Source organism: Felis catus, chromosome A3 (assembly GCF_018350175.1).
Source record: "Felis catus isolate Fca126 chromosome A3, F.catus_Fca126_mat1.0, whole genome shotgun sequence".
NCBI classification, from domain to species: Eukaryota; Metazoa; Chordata; class Mammalia; order Carnivora; family Felidae; genus Felis; species Felis catus.
Genome location: NC_058370.1, coordinates 74557481 through 74573499, shown reverse-complemented (window position 1 = coordinate 74573499; position 16019 = coordinate 74557481). Strand labels below are relative to the sequence as shown.

Below are 16019 nucleotides of genomic sequence, written 5' to 3'. Positions count from 1 at the left end.
CTAATGCATTGCCTTCAGCATCTAAACAAGCATCAGTGAACACCTCATGTTAGATGTGCATGATGTGTTTATGGCTAGAGAGTAAAATAAGCACTCTTAATTGACCCCTAAAGAGAAATGTTTCTCAGAGAAGTGGTCCCAAAATGCTAAATCACCTACTAGCCTACCACTCTTACAGATTTATCACTGAAACCAAATAACTTAATCTGGTTCTGTGTTATAACACACTGGTACTTTCCTTGCTGAATACATAACTAAATAAAGCAGCCTAAAGTTGCTGATCATTTTTATAACTTGGGGAAAAAATTAAAGACAAATTTTGGGTTTTCTTTGCTTTGTTTTTAAACTTAAGGGTCTATGGGGTTTAAATAGGTATTGCTATTTGAATTGGGATTATTTCCCACAGCTACCACTGAAATAAATGTAATTATAGGAAAAAATGCTACCAAGAAGTTCCTATAAAAGATAACCTGTTAGTTAAATTCTACTTTTAATTAGCCTAAAGCCATTTGTACTTCTAGCATTTTTTAGTTAAAAGGTTGAGGCAGTTTGACAAACTAGTTCATTTTACTTCACTTACTAATTCACCTATCAAACATTTGCTGAACATCTATTGTATAGAAGCTACTATCCTAGGCACTTGTGATATAGGAGTGAGTAAAATCATTATCCTAATGAAGGATACCTTCCATACTAGTGAAGGGAGTGGACTAAAAGTTAATTTATGACATTCTGTGTGAAATCAAGAGTTTCCAGAAAAGGGGTGCCTGGGTGGCTCAATTGGTTAAGCATCCACTTCAGCTCAGGTCATGATCTCGCCGTCTGTGAGTTTGAGCTCCACATCAGTCTCTGTGCTGACAGCTTAGAACCTGAAGCCTGCTTCAGATTCTGTGTCTCCCTCTCTCTCTCTGCCTCTCCCCCGCTTGCTCTCTCTCTCTCTCTCTCTCTCTCTCAAAAATAAACATATATATATATATGTGTGTATATATATATATATATATATATATTTTTTTTTTTTTTTAAAAAAAGAGTTTCCAGAAAAATAACAGTCTTGAAATAGATAGGCTTTAACATGGTTGGAACAATATTGTATACAAGCAATAATGCAAATTTTGTGGATACATACTTATTAAATTTCAGAAGCAATGTAATAAGTTCCTTACCATAAACTGTTATATATATTTTTTTTTCATATGTTCAGCTGAATATGTTCCCCAAAGAGAAAAAAGGCTACTGCATAGGATCTCTGAATAGTCATTCCTACAGGTAATGTGAGATATAAATTTAACATTTATTACATTAAAAAAAAAACAAATATGGTCATACAGCCCACTTCCAGTGGAGTGTTCTATTAAAAGAAACACAAGCTAATGGCCATAAGTAATTATAAAAATAATCCCCAATTCTAGTCATTAGTCTGACAAAAACCATTAAAGGAAAAGCAATTTGGGGCCCCTAGGTGCGTCCGTTGGTTAAGTGTCTGACTCTCAATTTTGGCTCAGGTCATGATGTCACAGTTTGTGGGTTCAAGCACTGCATCGGGCTCCATGCTTACTGGGCAGAGCCTGCTTGGGATTCTCTCTCCTTCTCTCTCTGTCCCTCCCCTCTTTGCTCTCTATCTCTCCCTCTCAAAATAAGAAAACATTAAAAAATTTTAAAGGGAAAGCAATTCATAACCTTGAGCCATACTTACAGGAATCTCCTCTCTTGTTCTTACTGCCCCACAATTGCTTGAGAGCCTCTGAATCTCAACTCTCTAAGAGCTGCCAACTGCAGGACCCCAGCCCTCCTGGCTTTTTGTATCTTTCTTCCTCTCCTTTCCTCCCATCTCCAGTTGTCTCCCTCTGCCTCCCCATTTCTACCTCCCTTCTCCCCTCCCCTCTCCCTCTCAAGACCCAACAGAACCTGTATTCTCTTCTAGTTCCTTCCATTCTTCCTTGCTTGCTACTCCATTCCCCACCACTCACATAGCTAGCTCTCTCACTTCAAGTCTCTACTCCTCTTCAGAAACACCCTCCCCAACTACTCTATTTAAACTAACATGTGTGTCTGGCTGACTCAGTCGGAAGAGTCACAAAAGTGTGACTTTTGATCTTGGGATTGTGAGTTCAAGCCCCACTTTGGGTGTAGAGATGACTTAAATCAATAAATAAACTTAAAAAAAAATAAGATAGCAACTCTAATTTCTGTCACTCCCTACTTACTCAGCTTGATTTTTCTTCATAGTATCTATCACTACTTGACATTTAGTGTATTATATTTTGTTTGTTTGGGTTTTTTTATTCTCTGTCTTGCTTATCAAAGTTTAGGTAGCTTGAGGACTGGGACCATGTAGTGTTCACTGAAGTATCCCTAGCATGTAGAAGATTCCCTGGCATCTAGTGGGCTTTTAATAATTGTTTGAATAAATGTGTTTTTTGTACTGGAAATCATCACTTCTTCTTTTCAGAACAATAGTGCATATCTAAATATGAAATTTTAGAAAGACCCTTAATTAGTCTCACTTAAGGGGTGGTGGGAGGGTGAGAGGTTTTACAATCAAGCCCTATACCTTTAAATACAATCCATATGCTGATGAGTCACAAATTCGTATCTATAGCCCTGACTATTCCCTGAGCTCTAGACTAAAATATACAACTCTTGGATTGGATAGATTGGACTTTAAAAAAATTTTTTTAATGTTTATTTATTTTTGAGAGAGAGAGACAGAGCATGAGTGGGGGAAGGGCAGAGAGAGAGGGAGACACAGAATCTGAAGCAGGCTCCAGGCTCTGAGCTGTAAGCACAGAGCCCTACATGAGGCTTGATCACAAACCACAAGATGATGACCTGAGCCAAAGTTGGACACATAACTGGGTGAGTGACCCAGGCACCCCTTGGATTGGATAGATTGGATGCAATGGGATCCTGAAAGTTGAAATGAGGACAGATTGGAAGTCCATGATGAAGCTGGGGATGCTGAACCTCTAAATTTTGAGGAGTTTGGTAGTGAAAGTGGCTTCTCTACCTCCTCTTCCTTCCCTCCAACTTGAGGGAATTAACCCTGCACTGCCTGAGAAAATTGTAATGACCTCTACTACAGTAGTTTCCATGCCAGACAAAGCTGAGTCTCCTCAGGACCCAATCCCCACACCCTTTTTTGCTTCTAGACCTGTAAGAAGACACAGTCCCAGCACCCAGCAGGCCCTTAAAGGTGAAGTACAAAATGTGACCCATAAGGCTATGTGCTCTACTCCAGAAGAACTACTTGAGTTCTCTAACTTACACAGATAGAAATCCAGAGGATAGGGTAGAAAAGGATAATAAGAGTGTGGGAAAATGTTGGAATGAACATAAAGCTGAATCAGGCCAAATTCATTGATATGAGCTCACTAAGTAGAGATTTTGCATTTAATGTTGTAGTGTAGAGAGTTAGAAAGGATCATAATAGTTTGGTTGGTTGGCTGATACATGGACCAAAAAAGGTGATCTACAATGAGGGAGTCAGAAATGCCAGATTTACCTTGGTTTAGTGTAAAGAAAGTGTCCAAAGTCTTAGGGAGATTGGAATGTTAGAATGGATTTGTCATTTAAGACTTGCTCACCTACCTTAGGAGGGTCCAGGAAGACATACCTTGACCGCAACTGTGACATACAAATTCACGAGGGAACCATAGATCCTTGAAAAGCTCTTCTAGAAGTCAGATCTTATAGTGGGAACTGCCATCATTGAATTAGGGAACCTAAATATGAGGGGAATAATTGGATCCTGAAGGGGTCGCAGTGCTCAACCAGCAAAGGTGAAGGGGGCATGGTTTGCATAAGCGACAGTGGATTCAAAGCAGCAATCAGAACAGTCTAACTCAGGTGGACTATAACACTGGTTAGTCACTCATGGTGTTCCTAGAAGGAAAATACATAGGAAGCCTACCAAATTCTTATTTATCTGTTTAAGCAGAAAAGTTCTAGGTCATGTGAACAAAAGTCTAATCTGAACCATAAAAAGTCACCACTCTCCATCAATTCCCAGACTTGAACCAGTTTACATACCCAGAACTCCTGGAGTGAATGGGAGACTGAATCTCCTTGAGGCAGAACCCCAGGACAGTTAAAAACTTATATTGTTGGAGCATCTAGGTGGCTCAGTTGGTTAAGTGTCCAACTTCAGCTCAGGTCATGATCTCATGGCTACTGAGTTCAAGCCCTGCATGAGGCTCTGTGCTGACAGCTCAGAGCCTGGAGCCTGCTTCAGATTCTGTCTCCATCTCTTTCTGCCCGTCCCCTGCTCACACATACTCTCTCTTAAATATAAATAAACATTTAAAAAATTAAAAACAAAAAACAAAACAAAATTTATACTATCTTTTTCCCAGTCATTCCCAAAGAGACCTACAGCCTTTTACCAGGGTAACTATGAATTGGGGAAAGGAAATAATCAGACCTTTGGGGACTATGGACACTGGCTCTACACTAATTCCATAAGGACCAAAATGTTACTGTGTTCCACAAATTATGGAGGTCAGGTGTTCAATGAAGCTTTAGCTCAGGTCTGTCTTACAGTGGGCCCAGTGTGTACCTAGACCCAACCTGTGGTTATTTCCCATTTTCCAGAATACAGAATTGGAGCAGATATACTCAGAAACTGGCATATTTTTCACATTAGTTCCCTGGTCATAATTGGCTACTATTGTGGGAAAGGGTATGTGGAAGTCACTAGAACTGTATATACCTAGGAAAATAGTAACCCAAAGCAATGCTTCACTCCTGGAGGAACTGCAGAGATTAGTGCCTTCATGAAGGACCTGATAGAAGCCAAGAGTGGTGATTCCTACCATATTTCCATTTTCTGCCAATTTGGCCTTTGCAAAAGACAGATGGATCTAGAAGAATGACTGGATTATTTCAAGCTTGATCAAGTGCTGTACCAGATGTGGTTTCATTGTTTGAACAAATTAACACATCCCTTGGTACCTAGTATATAGCTATTGATATGGCAAATGCTTTTTTTCCATACCTGCCAATGGGGACCACCAGAAATAGTTTTCTTTCAGCTGGTAAAGCTGGCAATACACCTTCACTATCCTACCTCAGGGATATATCAAGTCTCCAGCCTTCTGCCATAATTTAGTTCACAGAAATTTTGATCACCTTTACCTCCAAAAAATATCATACTGGTCCATTATATTGATGACATTATGCTGATGGACCCTAGTAAATGAGTAGTAACAATTAATCTAGACTTATTGGTAAGATATTTACTTGTCAGAAGGTAGAAAATAAATTTGAAAAAAATTCAGGAGCCTTTTACTGCAGTGAAATTTCTAGGGATTTGCTAGTATAGAACATGTCAAGAAAGCTCTTCTGAGGTGAAGGGTGAGTTGTATCTGGACCCTCCTACAACAATGCACAGGCACAATGCCAGTGAGCCTTTTTAGATTTTGGAGACAACATCTTCCTCTTTTGGATGTGGTACTTAAGCCCATTTACTAGTAATTGAAAACGCTGTTCATTTTGAGCAGGGACCAGACCAAGATAAGACTCTGCAATAGCACAAGGCTGCTGTGCAAGCGGCTCTTCCACTTGGGCCATATGGTCCACAGATCCAATGGGGCTTGGAATGTCAGATAAGTATGTTGTTCAGAGCCTTTGGCATGTCTCTATAGGTGAGTCACAGTGCAGACCCTTAGGATTTTGGTTCAAAACCCTACCAACCTCACCAAATAACTATTCTCCTTTGAGTAACAGATCTTGGCCTGATACTGGGCCTGAGTGGAGACTGAATGCTTTACCATGGACCACTAAGTTATCATGTGACCTGAGATGCCCCTCAAAAAGTGAGTGTCATCTGATCTAGCATGCCATAAAGTTGGGCATGCACAGTAGCATTCCATTATCAAATGGAAGAGGCATATATGTGATGTGGCCTAAGCAGGCTCTAAAGACACAAGTAAGTTATATGAAGTGGCCCAAATGCCCTTGGTCCCCCTTCCTGCTACACTGCCTTTTCTCTCCCAGCCTGCTCCTATGGCCTCATGGAGAGTTCTCTAGGACCAGTTGACAGAGGAAGAAAAGACTCAGGCCCGGTTTACAGGTTGTTATGCATGATAGGTAGACATCACCCAAAATGTACAGCTGCAGCAGTACAGCCTCTTTCTGAGATATCTCAAAGGATGGCAATGAACGCAAATCCTCCAGTGGGCAGAACTTCAAGCAGTTTACCCGGTTGCTCACTTTGCTTGGAAGAAGAAGTGGCTAGAAATATAATTATACATTGATTCATTGGTTGTGGCCAATGTTTTGGCTGGATGGTCAAGGGTTTGGAAGGAACATGGTTAGAAAACTGGTGGCAGGGAAATTTGGGGAGGAGGTATGGGAATAGACCTTTCTGAATGGGCAAAACAACCGCAAAGATATTTGTGTTACATGTGAATATGCACCAAAGGGTGACCTCAACAAAAGAGGATTTTAATAATCAAGTGGATCAGATACCCATTCCATGGATAACAGTCAACCACTTTCTCCAGCCACTCTTTTTATCCTCCAATGGGCTAATAAACAAAGTAGCCATGGTGGCAAGGATGCAGGGTTTGCATGGGCTCAGCAACATGGATTTCCATTCATCATGGCCAATCTGGCTACTGCTGAGTACCCAATCTGTCAGCAGTAGAGACCACCACTGAGTTCCCAGGATGGCACCATTGCCTAGGGTGATCAGCCAGAACCTGGTGACAGGTTGATTACATTGGATTACTTCCACCATGAAAGGAGCAGCATTTTGTTCTCACTAGAATGGACATTTACTCTGGATATATATTTGCCTTCCCTGCATGCAATGCTTCTGCCAAAACTACTATGTGCATGGGTTTATAGAATGCCTTATCCACCATCATATTACCCCACCCAGCATTTTTTCTGAGCAAGGAACTCATTGCACAGACAAAGAAGTATAACAATGGACCCATTCTCATAGAATTAAGTGGTCTTACTATGTTTCCCACCATCCCAAAACAGCTTTCCTGACAGAATGTTGGAATGGCCTTTTGAAGACTCAGTTACAACATCAGCTGGTAATACCTTGTAGGATTGGGGTAAGGTTCTCTAGAAGACTGTATATACTCTAAATCAGCATCCATATATGGTATTGTTTCTCCCATAGCCAGGATTTGCAGGTCCAGGAATCAAGGGGGGGGTGGGGGGGGAATGGGAGTGGTACCACTCACTTTTACCCCTAGCAACTCACTAGCACAACTTTTGTTTCCTGTTCCCATGACCTTAAGCTAGAGGTCTTTGTTCCAAAGGGAAGAATGCTTCCACCAGGAGACACAACAATGATTCCATTGAACTGAAAGTTAAGACTCTTGCCCAACCACTTTGAACATCTCATGCCACTGAATCAACAGGCAAAGAAGAGAGTTACTGGGCTGATTGGGGTTATTGATCCTCACTCCCAAGGAGAAATTGGGCTCCTACTCCACAGTGAAGGAAAGGAAGAGTATATCTGGAAAACAGGAGATCCTTTAGTGTGTCTTTTACTATTGCCATGCCCCATGGTTAAAGTCAACGGAAAACTACAACAATGCAATCTAGGCAAGACTACCAATGGCTCAGACCCTTTAGGTGTGAAGATTTGGATCACCCCACCAGGTAAAGAACCATGATCAGCTGAGGTGCTTCCTGAAGGCAGAGAATACAGAATGGATAGGAGAAAAAGGAAATTATAAATACCAGTTTAGCCACATAACTAGTTACAGGAATGAACACTGCAATTGTCATGAGGGGTTCTCTTTATTTTTAATGAGTATGTTTGTGTATGTGTGTGTATGTGTATGTGTATGTGTGCACACACATACACAGCAAATATCTTTGTTTTCTCTCTTGTTCCCTTATCATATAAGTATTGCTAATTTTAAATCATAGTACATAAGTTATAGAATATCAAGAAGAGTAGACTTTACTCGAAGACCTCCTTCTTCTGGGGAAGGGATTTGTGCATTTTGGGTTATATGCAGGATAGTCCTATCATGTTAGGTGGAATGATAACCTTGTTATTATATTTATTTGGAGATTAAGTATGGATTAAGGAGATGCTGCTGGGTGGCTAAGATGACAAAGAGTGGACAGTGATAGTTTTATGTGTCAACTTGACTGGGCTACAGAATATCTACATATTTGGTCAAACAGTATTCTAGGTGTGTCTGTGAGGATATTTTTGGATGAGATAAACATTTGAATCAAAAGACTGAGTAAAGTATATTGCCCTCTGTAAAGAGGGTAGCCCTCATCCAATAAATTGAAGGCCTGAATAGAAAAAAAGAGGCTGAACTTCTCACATGAAAGGGGGAGCTCCACTTGCCTGACTCCCTTGAGCTGGGACATCAGTCTTCTGCCCTCATGCTGGAACTTCCACCATTGGTTCTTCTGGATCCCTAGCCTGCCAGCTATAGATCTAGGGACTTCTCAGTCTTCATAATTATGTGAGCCAATTCCTTATAAAAAGCTCTCTCTTTCTCAGTAGGTAGATAGATAGATTAGATAGATACTTTTGGTTTCATTTTTCTGGAGAACCCTAATGTAGTGGGCATCCCCATTTTGATGGACAACATTAACACACCAGAACATAAATTATTTTTTTGAACTCATAAATTTGCATTTTGCCTATCTTCACCATCTCAGCTAAAAGCACTGGCATCTAACTGCTCAAGTCATGATGCTAGGATTCACTTTGACCCCTCTCTGTATCATTCCCTCCAGCTCATCCCAACTATAGACCATATCTGACAACCTTCATCATTACTACTGTTTCCATCATAGTCCAAGTTCCCCTGTCTCCTGTATTTCTGTAAAAACTTCCTCCAGGTCCCCCTTTCCATTCCCGGGGAGACACTGCTTAATTGTTAAGAGTAAAGACTCTAGAGTCGGAATGTTCCACTAATTACTGAGTATTATTGAGAAAGTGGCTTTACTTCACGTGCCTCAGTTTTCCCATCTCCAAAATGGAAATAATAAACTCATGAGGAGCTTATGATGATGAGAGAAGAGTATACATTTAAGTGCTTAAAACAATGTCTGGGATAAAATAAGCATTCAAATATTAGCTATTAACATAATAATTATTCATTTATTACTTTATTACTATTATGTGTGTGTGTATTTCTAAAAGCCATTTTCTCCCTAGATAGCCGGAATAATCATTAAAAAAGGGAGGGGGGACAATGGAATACTACTTGGCAATGAGAAAGAATGAAATCTTGCCATTGGCAGCAATGTGGATGGAACTGGAGGGTATTATGCTAAGTGAAATCAGTCAGAGAAAGACAGATATCATATGTTTTCACTTATAGGTGGGTCTTGAGAAACTTAACAGAAGACCATGGAGGAAGGGAAGGGGAAAAAACATAGTTACAGAGAGGGAGGGAGGCAAACCATAAGAGACTCTTAAATACAGAGAACAAAATGAGGATTGATGAAGTTTGGGGGAGAGGGGAAAGTGGGTGATGGGCATTGAGGAGGGCACTTGTTGGAATGAGCACTGGGTGTTGTATGTAAGCCAATTTGACAATAAATTATATTTTTAAAAAGGGAGGGGGCATGACTTAGACCTACTGTGGTGATCATTTTGCAATATATATAAATATTGAACCATTATGTTTTATACTTAAAACTAATGTAAAATAATATGTCAGTTATGCCTCAATTTTTAAAATACAGAATATAATTCAAATATATGTAATGATGTCATTGCTCTTGGCTACCTAGAGATGAGGCTTGACCACAACTGAGAGAACCTCCATACACATATGAACAATAAATATTTTGAAGAGAAGTGGAGAAACAAGGGACATGATTCCCCTGCCAAAAATCCTCAACTTCACATTAACTGCAATACAATAAATGCTGGTTACTGCTGCCTACTTTGCATGTTTTAATTAATACCTACCCTTCCCAGGTTATGCCAGATAATTTGTTCCCTGTATTTAGGAGTCCAGGTTCCAGCAGAAACCTGATAGACACTCTAAAAGGTAACTTAAGGAACTTCACAAAGGCCTAGGCAGGGTTAAAGGACTCAGAGTCTTTGAAGGACCCAAGGACTTTTAACTGTGGCAGTAGCAGAGATCCAATACCACTAGTCTTGGAGGGATGAAAGTAGAAAGAATGGTCACCAGAATTGGCCCTAAGAAAGGAGCCACTGACAAGTATATATATGTCTTAAGGCAGAGAGAAAAAGTCTCTATGAAATCATAGCCTAGATGGGTGTGGGAGTTCAGAAAAAAATATTCTAACTTCTTTCCTCCTCTTGCCTTTTGAGCTCCATCTAGTGTTTCCCATTGGTTAAACTCACCTGGAAGACAAAAGGCAAAGAGCCCAGATTATATAGTCTGAGAGGTGAGCCTACTGGTACACAGAAGAGTAGAAAGTATATATGGAAAGGTAAATGCAAAATTTCCAGTACAATTCATCACTGTTTTTCCTCAACATTCTCTTCTGTCCTTTATCTGTATGAAAAACGCATGTACCTTGAAACAGAAGATCCTGTACCCATTTTATTGACGCTGGGTATGATGTCAATTCAGTTACACCTACCTCGAACCTAAATTGTAAAGTTAGTCATCACCAGCGTTCTTCAAATGTGGCAGAAGATGGGAAGGAAGAGAAACAATTAATGTTCAAACACAGTTCTATTAACTGAGACTCCTGTGAGCTTTTTAAACCACTACACCAACAGGCACTTCTTTGTACTGTCCAAAGTGATTGGCCTCAATTACCAAGGGAAAATTGGGTTGCTGCTACACAGTAGGGGCAAGAAAGGTTATGTCTAGAACCCAGGGATTCATTGGAATACACCATAGTACTCCCAAACACAGAAATACTGGTCAGTGGAAATAGTGGTGACCCAATAAAGACAAGACCACCAGGGACTTTTATTCTCTAGGTGCAAACATTTGATTTGCTCCACCAGGTAAAAATTCCTGATGAGCCAAAGTTCTGGCAGAGGGTAAGGAATACAATACAATTGATGTTATGATTATCAACATAGGCCTGTGACCAGCTACAGAAGCAGGAACTACAGCAACCTCCTATTTCACAGAATTCTGACTTCGGTGCCCTGGTGGAAGTGGATATTCTCTTGGATACTAGGATCTCCAAAAACACCCATCCCAAGGCTTTAAGGAGAGGAAGTAATTCCTTAGGTGGAATATTAAGTAAAATGTAAGAGAGGCAATTCCCATCCCCCTATCTCAAACATGAAGAGAATAGTGCCTAATGGATTAAACAACCTGCTCTAGAATGTTATTCCTTCAGTCTTTACTCAGCTGGCTTCTTATTTCCAAACTCAGCTCAGATGTGACCTCTTCAAAGAGGTCATCCGTGACCACCTGTTTTCTAAAGTAATGCATTCTCCCCACCCTTATAATCACACTCACTCTTAGGTATGTCTTATTTCCTTCCTAGCATTTCACACACTCTGAAATTATTTTTATCTCCTTGTCGACTCTATTTCTTCCTCACTCCAACAAGCCTATGACTTTGTCTTATTTATTCAATAGCTAGAACAGTGCCTGGTGTATAAAAGATGCTCCAGGGGTGCCTTGGTGGCTCAGTTGGTTGAGCACCTAACTTCGGCTCAGGTCATGATCTCGTGGTTTGTGAGTTCAAGCCCCACATCGGGCTCTGTGCTGACAGCTCAAAGCCTGGAGCCTGCTTCGGATTATGTGTCTCCCCCCTTCTCTGCCCCTCCCCTACTCACGCTCTGTGTCTCTCTCTCAATAATAAATAAACATTTAAAAAATTTTTTAAAAGATGCCCCCAAAATACTTTTGCATAACATAAAGACTGATGACCTCTAAGATCATAAAGCAAGAGAGAACCTCATGCCAGAAGATTTCTAGAGGAGTCTTTTCACTACATGGAGAAACTCAAAAGTATAGTTCTAGGACTGACAAGAGCATTCTAAGATATTCTGTGATTATTCATACTATTCATACTCTCTATCTTAAAGTGACAATGATGGCATATGGATTCAGAAGGGAAATATTTAAGTAATGCTTGGATTTATTATGAGGACAAAAAATATGGATTTAGGGAGAAAAGAGCACTAGATGTGACCCATATTTGTCCTGTTATAGTCTTTCTTTAAAAGAGGCAAAATGCAGTTTGGAATGTGTAGTGTGATAAGGACTTGCTTACATTACAAGGACTGTGAAGAAATTTGTGAGGTCCATGAGGACTGTGATTTATTCCTCTCTATCATGCCATCACTTAGAAAAGCTACTGGCAGTAAGAATGGGAGGTGGAAGGGTTTGAGAAACTTTTGTGTCCGTATCACAGAAGTAAAGTCAGGCACACCCAGCAACCAAATGCCACCATGGAAAATGTACCATCTGAGGTAACCTTTCATTTCCTTAGGAGGCAAGTGACAGACCACAATGCTGTAATTTCTCATCTGTTTAACTAAACAATCCCAATCCTGTTGTGCTTATTTGGACCAGAGACATAGAGTGGACGAGTCTGTTCCCCATTATTAATTCACTGAACTGGACTTACGAACAATTTGGGAATGGAGACCATGGCCCATATCATATCAATCACAGATTTTAAACACACACACACACACACACACACACACACACACACACACAAGTACCCTAGTTTAATAAATCATAGGCCCTCTGAGAACCCACATGACATCCCATGTGCTGGATGGTATTTCCGAAAGCTCTGAGAAAGCTAAAAATCATACACAGCAAGCAAGTCCCTGTTGAATACACATCTGAGGAGCTGTGCATGCCTTGTTTATTCCAGCAACTTTATGGAATAAATCACACAAAACAAATGAGTTTCAGATGGTAGGCTATGAAGAGCTGATGTACAGTATAAAGGAAAGTGAACTCCCACTTTTGACCCAACTACTTCCCATCTCGAGCATCTCAGAATCCAGATGCAATTCATGCTGAAAATGCAATGAAGATCAGAAAGTTAATAATTGGTGAGGATTGGAGATTTCAAAAAGCAACCTATGAGTATTGTTAACTCATTGTATTGTCTTATGATTTTCCGTTGTTTTACGTGAAACTATGGGTAAAATTGAACCTATCCTTTTTTCTTCCCTTCATTATGGGTAGTAATAAAAAATAAATCTCTTTGTGACATTTCTTACCTGTACAGTAATTCCATAACAGATTCAAATCAATACACACTTAAATACCTCACTGCATAGCACACTGGGACAGTCTTTTGTATTCCTGAAAAAGACATAATGTCTTTCCCCCCCCTCACCAATCTTTTTTTCTTTTTTAATGTTTATTTTTTATTTTTGAGAGAGACAGAGAGAGAGACAGCGCATGAGTGGGAGAGGTGCAGAGAGAGAGAGAAACACAGAATCGAAACCAGGCTCCAAGCTCCGAGCTTTCAGCATGGAGCCTGACACAAGGCTTAAACTCATGAACCATGAGATCATGACCTGAGCCCAAGTCAGACGCTTAACCAACTGAGCCACACAGGCACCCAATCTTTTTTCTTTTTAATTAGCTTAGTAAAATTGACGTGTTTTGATGTATAGTTTTATGAATTTTAGTACATGTATAGAGACATAGAACCACCATTGCTCTTCCGGGTTCAGAACAATTCTATCACCCCCTTAATTCTCTGGTGCCACTAATTTATAAACTAGTACCTTTAACCACTGGCAAACCACTGGTCTGTTCTCTGTCACTATGGTTTTATCTCTTCAAAAATGTCATATAACCTTTGTTCTCATCTAAATGAAACTTTTCACTCATCTAAACGCCGTCGAGGGGCGCCTGGGTGGCGCAGTCGGTTAAGCGTCCGACTTCAGCCAGGTCACGATCTCGCGGTCCGTGAGTTCGAGCCCCACGTCAGGCTCTGGGCTGATGGCTCGGAGCCTGGAGCCTGTTTCCGATTCTGTGTCTCCCTCTCTCTCTGCCCCTCCCCCGTTCATGCTCTGTCTCTCTCTGTCCCAAAAATAAATAAACGTTGAAAAAAAAAAAAATAAACGCCGTCGAGATTCATCCAAATTGTTGCCTCTCTTAATAATTTGCTCCTTTTTGCTGCTGAGTAGTATTCCACTGTATGCATGTATCACAGTTTCTTTATGCATTCACCCACTGAAGGATACTTGAGTTTTTCTCAGTTTGGGGACAATTATTAATTGAACTGCTATAAAAATCTGTGTACAAGGTTTGTTGTGAACATAAGCTTTCACTTCTCTTGGGTAAATACCTAGGAGTGGAATTACTGGGTCACATGGTACATGTATGTTTGACTTCATGAGAAACTCCCCAACCTTTTCCAGAGTGGCCGCACACAATATCTTTTTCACAAGTAAACTACTGAAACCAGTTAAAAGCGACCCCCTGATAGCTTGCTCATTCACATCTAGGTGATTACAACAATGTTACTCACCATGATGAAATATTGTCCCTAAAATAATCAGAAGCATTTGACTTCGTTTTCTTTCTTTTCACTTTTAAGGCATCAATCAAGCTTTTAATACTTTAACATGATGTTTTAAACAAAATTAGATGCTTGAAAGTTGTAGCAATGTAAAGCCTGAGGAATCTACTTTTAAACGAGGAAATTTTAATGAGAGAGGAAGAACTGAGGGAAAGTTTTCATCATAGCTAAGTTTGAGCAATTTAACCCAATGTCATATGTATGAAGTCCAATTTTCAATTCACAAATAAACCTCCCCCTCCCTTCCTTCAAAAACTTCCACCCTAGGCTAATTGCAAAAGAAGAAAACGGAACATGAGCTCCAGCCAGAAAAGATTCACAGCTGCCACTCTTTAGTTGCTACTTTAATGGAAAACACATGTGCAAGATACCACCCAGGAGACAACTGTGCTCTGACAAAAGGAACGTCACCAGAAAATGAGCCACGTGAGAGGACTTATTCTCTTGGATAGGCCGAACCCAGAAAGAAGGTTGATAGTATTGTTCTTATATAAATATGTGCTGGTCCAAAGATGAGATGTGGGACAGAAATTGATCTGTAGCAACCAAGTTGAAAGGCAATGATGTAAATTAGCCCTCAACAATTCTCACTCTACAACAATTTTACCATCAGATTTGAGGAGTTCTTAGCAAAGTTAACATGAGGAGAAATCCTGCAAAGGAATTGGAAGCCAGGGCACAATGATGAGTGCAATTATTAAATAGTACCATTAATACACATTAGCTTCCTCCTATTACAGATAGCCAGCCAGCACTGTTCCAAGTGCTGTACACATAGCATTATGTGTATATACACACACACACACACACACACACACACATCTATACATCCCTAATTTACAGGGTAGGGATTATATGCATTAGCTTAGGCTGCCATAACAAAATACATAAAATGGCTTGAAAACAGGAATTTCTCAAAGTTCTGGAGAAGAATGAGATCAAGGTGCCAGCCATTTAGACTGATGAGGGCTCTCTTCCTGGTTCGCAGATGACCACCTTCTTGCTATGTCCTCACGTGGTGGAGAAAGAGAGGATGTGAGCTCTCTGGGCTCTTCTTATAAGAAGACTAATCCCAGCATGAGGTGCCACCCTCATGACTTCACCAAAGCCTAATTATCTCCCCCTAACCCCAACTCCAAATACCGTCACATTGGAGTTAAGACTTCAACATATGAATTGGGGGGGGGGGGGGATACAAGTAAGACCATAGCATCCACATTACAAATGAATGATGTTTTGAGAGGTTATGGAGTTTATAAAGGATCATTCAGTCAACAATCAGCACTTGAGCTTGAATCCAGGGCTGTCTGATTCTGGAGAATAATATCTACTATTTATTGACCGTCCATTAAGGTCTGGGTGAATTTATACAATATCTCTAATCTTCACAGAAAATCTTGCAAGTCAGTATTCTTCCCATTTACAAATATGGAAACTCTGGCCTAACTCAGGAACCATCTGAACCTAATTTATTGCACATAATGTATCCTGGTGCTTCTAAAAGTATGGTCCTCAGACCAGCATCATTGCCATATTTACATGGAAACAAAATAGAAATGCAACTTCTT

The 16019-nt window shown here is 40.2% G+C and overlaps 2 long non-coding RNA genes across 2 annotated transcripts in view; one reads left to right on the top strand and one right to left on the bottom strand.

The window, feature by feature from the left end:
• LOC109498176 overlaps window positions 1–15063 on the top strand; it is a 60039-nt gene extending 44976 nt beyond the window's left edge. The window contains exon 7 of the long non-coding RNA XR_002741136.2: window positions 14719–15063. This is a non-coding gene — a long non-coding RNA (uncharacterized LOC109498176). The remainder of the gene's footprint in view (window positions 1–14718) is intronic.
• Window positions 1–16019, bottom strand: part of LOC109498177 — a 227989-nt gene that overhangs the window by 178921 nt on the left and 33049 nt on the right. The gene's annotated exons all lie outside the window — the stretch shown is intronic.